The sequence below is a fragment of the Mirounga leonina genome, unplaced genomic scaffold (assembly GCF_011800145.1).
Source record: "Mirounga leonina isolate KUSES-001 unplaced genomic scaffold, KU_Mleo_1.0 Mir_126, whole genome shotgun sequence".
NCBI lineage: Eukaryota > Metazoa > Chordata > Mammalia > Carnivora > Phocidae > Mirounga > Mirounga leonina.
This window is the reverse complement of record NW_023270314.1, coordinates 6643689-6647930: the sequence shown is the minus strand read 5'-3', so window position 1 is coordinate 6647930 and position 4242 is coordinate 6643689. Positions and strand designations below refer to the sequence as shown.

General features: G+C 40.6%; 1 pseudogene; it reads left to right on the top strand.

Annotated features, from left to right (window-relative positions):
- The first annotated feature begins 321 nt into the window (after nucleotides 1-321).
- Nucleotides 322-1299, top strand: LOC118008967 (annotated as a pseudogene).
- The last annotated feature ends 2943 nt before the right edge of the window (nucleotides 1300-4242 follow it).

Below are 4242 nucleotides of genomic sequence, written 5' to 3'. Positions count from 1 at the left end.
AACACTGATGCAAGGCCAAGGGTCCATAATCATGTGATCTCCCTTTGCGAAAACTCATCAGAGCAGAGACAGAAGATTTGGACTCTAGATCCAGAAGTTGTACACCCTCACTGAGTGGGCAGGTCTCTAAGCCTTGTTTCTTTACCTGTAAAATGAGAATATTAATAAAATTATAGCCTTCTATTACTGCCTCACCAAGTTTTTCTGAGGATCATATGACACAATACACAAGTATACTTCAAAGAATAAAAGATAGGGCTTTTTTCTGCCCGTGGACTCCGCCGAGTAAGCATAGTTAAAGTTTCCCCTCCCACCGCCATCATGTCTGAGTCAGAGTCTCCCAAAGAGCCCGAACAGCTGTGGAAGCTCTTCATTGGAGGTTTGAGCTTTGAAACAACCGATGAGAGTCTGAGGAGCCATTTTGAGCAATGGGGAACGCTAACGGACTGTGTGGTAATGAGAGATCCAAACACCAAGCGCTCCAGAGGCTTTGGGTTTGTCACTTATGCCACTATGGAGGAGGTGGATGCAGCCTTGAACACAAGGCCACACAAGGTGGATGGAAGAGTTGTGGAACCAAAGAGGGCTGTCTCAAGAGAAGATTCTCAAAGACCTGGTGCCCACTTAACTGTGAAGAAGATTTTTGCTGGTGGCATGAAAGAAGACACTGAAGAACATCATCTAAGAGATCATTTTGAACAGTATGGGAAAATTGAAGTGATCTAGATCATGACTGACCGAGGCAGTGGCAAAAAAAGAGGTTTTGCTTTTGTAACATTTGATGACCATGACTCTGTAGACAAGATTGTCATTCAAAAATACCATACTGTGAATGGCCACAACTGTGAAGTAAGGAAAGCCCTATCTAAGCAAGAGATGGCTAATGCTTCATCCAGCCAAAGAGGTCGAAGTGGTTCTGGAAACTTTGGTGGTGGTCGTGGAGGTGGTTTTGGTGGGAATGACAACTTTGGTCGTGGAGGGAACTTCAGTGGTCAAGGTGGCTTTGGTGGCAGTCGAGGTGGTGGTGGATATGGTGGCAGTAGGGATGGCCATAACGGATTTGGTAATGATGGAAGCAACTTTGGAGGTGGCGGAAGCTATAATGATTTTGGCAATTACAGCAATCAATCCTCAAATTTTGGACCCATGAAAGGAGGAAATTTTGGAGGCAGAAGCTCTGGCTCCTATGGTGGTGGAGGCCAATACTTTGCCAAACCACGAAACCAAGGTGGCTGTGGTGGTTCCAGCAGCAGCAGGAGCTATGGCAGTGGCAGGAGGTTTTCATTACTGAAATTCTAGCTGTATCCTTAATATCTAGGGTAGTGATGAGCACACATTACTCAGTCAAGGGTTAGCAGGAGAGGAGAGCCAGAGAAGTGACAGGGAAGCTACAGGTTACAACAGATTTGTGAACTCAGCCAAGCACAGTGGTGGCAGGGCCTCGCTGCTACAAAGAAGACATGTTTTAGACGATACTCATGTGTATGGGCAAAAAACTCAAGGACTGTATTTGTGACTAATTGTATAACAGGTTATTTTAGTTTCTGTTCTGTGGAAAGTGTAAAGCATTCCAACAAAGTGTTTTAATGTAGATTTTTTTTTTTGCACCCATGCTGTTGATTTCTAAATGTAATAGTCTGATCATGATGCTGAATAAATGTGTCTTTTTTTAAATGTGCTGTGTAAAGTTAGTCTACTCTGAAGCCATCTTGGTATACTACCCCAACAGTGTGAAGTTAGAATTCCTTCAGGGTGATGCCAGGTTCCATTCGAAATTGATTTGCAACCTGCTTGGGCACAGAAGCCATTGTCTCCACACACCTTGGTGTAGTTGAACTGACAGTTAATGTGTTGTGACCTGGAGTTCACCATTAAAAGGGTCACCCAAGCAAAGTCCTGGAGTTTATTTGGTTATTAATATGATTGTTGGCACATCCTATACAATATATCTAAATTGAATTATGGTATCAGATAAAATTATAGATAGGATTAAAGCTTGTGTATCATCCATTATCATGTGTAATCAATAAACGATTTAATATTCTCTTGAAAAAAAAGAATAAAAGATAGGCAAATACATGTAAAGTATCAGTATTATAAATAACAAGATCTATTGCAATTGGGGGCCATATCTCTCTCAATCACAAGAGCTACCATGTATTTATCCTTTGCTAGGTATCCCAAACATGCATGGCCCCTCATTCTCCCAATCTATCTTCCCCTGCCAACCGGCCTGAGTACAAGTATCTTTCTTAGGTCTGTACCAGATCTACTAGATCCTCTTAAGGAGCCTCTCCTTTCTTCTTAGCCTCATGCTTCCTATGGGGAGATTTTAGTTAAACTAGCCATATTCTTGGTCTCTCTCCCTAGGAAGGGCTTTGATTGATGAGTTTGGGGGGTAAGAAAGTGATCCTCTTTAAGACTGTTAAGTACTAATAAGTCATTTTTGCCCTCTATGTCATGTTGGCCATTTTGCCCTATACTTGACAATAACTCTGCAGGAAATATAATTCTCGTTATAATGTTTATTATCTATATGTATGATTTTATTAACTGTAAAATCTTAGATCTTAGAGATTTGATTTGTTCATGCAGTGGCTGGCTATGTCACATATAGAATATTTTATGTATATTAATTCTAGGCAAATTTACCCTGAGAATATTTTAGCAGCTCTACCTTTATTCATAATCAAAGAATAAAGACTTTCCACTTGTGAACACTTTAAAATGTGCATTAATTTTAACTCGCTAACACGGTAAAACATGGGAAATGTGATATATAAAGAATGAAAACACAAGTCATGGTGCTTACAACACAAGAGAAGCACAGTGGGAAGATTTTTTTTTTTTTTTTTTTTTAAGCCTCTGCTCAACAGGGAATAGAAAAAAGAAAACACAAATGTCTCTGTACTGCTCAGGGAAGCCTTGCCTTTGTGTGCTATTTCCCGGCAGATGAAAAGGCAAAGAGAAACTCCAGCCTGCATAGCTCCCCTGGGATTTGAAAGAACAAAAGAAAAGCAAACACTCCCCTGCTTCCAAGAATGACAGTTAGGCAAGAATAGTCTGTCTTTTCTTTTTGTTTCTTCTTCTCCCTTATTATTAAACAACAACAAAAAAGATTAGTGATAAAGCAGAAATCCTTTTTAAAATTATTTCTGTTTTGGGGTCAGAGTTTAGCATTTTTTGGAAAATTACAGCAAAGCTTATTTTGTTCCCCTCCTTTGGACATTCATCATTAATTCCCAAGCAGATTTTGATTCTTTCGTGATACACTCAAAATTTAAAACTTCCGATTTCCTCAGGTTATCTGTATTATTGAGTACCCTCAGTTAATGCTGATTTGCAAATGACTTCCTTATAGTACCTAAAACTTCTCAAAGCCTTATTCCTAGGACTTCAGCTCATCTTAGTGTCCACCCAAGTGATGTGCGGTGTCAGTGAGCTGCCACTAGGACAGACTCAAAGCTTAGTAAGAATATTATCATGCCACAGTTCTGAGCTCAGTTATTGTGCCAGGCTCTTGGACCCATCAGTGGCAGGTGATTTGAGACATGCTAATGGATGCCTAACGTTATGCTGAAGGGCTTAGTCCCAATCCACAATGAGACAGGAGCTTCCCTGCCCACTTCTATCTCCTGAACTTTACTCTAAATAGCAGGACATGTGTGGGAGCCACATTCTTGTTCAATCCAAAAGACACAGCCACCAAAATAACATCTGGCTACCGCATTTAGTATCCGCATCCTCTAAATCCTGGCATGTTAAGACAGGTCCCCCTCTGTGAAATCCTTTATTTATGTTTCTTCCTGACAGTGGGAATCAGACATGGAGATGAATCATCTAAAGAGAGCAGGATCTTCTTTGGAAGTTCTGCCAATGAAATCCACAAATGCCTTTGACTTAAGAGCAACCATACAGCCTGAATTGGGTGCTCTTGATCCCTCCTGTCCTTAACATCCTATTCTTCTGGATTTGCTCTTGACCATCTGGTTATTCTTTTTTAGTAACTCTCTGGCCTCCTTTTCCTCTTTCCCTTTGTGTGGGTATTGGCCAGTCTTCCATCCTTGACTCAGCCGTTAACATGCTATACTGTGAATCACAAACCAAAGTGCTTACACAGATCTGAAGGTAGCATAAATAACTGAAGCAGGCTGTATGAGACAAAAATATGTGGTTCTCTTACTCTTTGATACAGTCAAGAACTGCCTTTTCTCTTATAAGGAAATAACAACAGAAAGAACA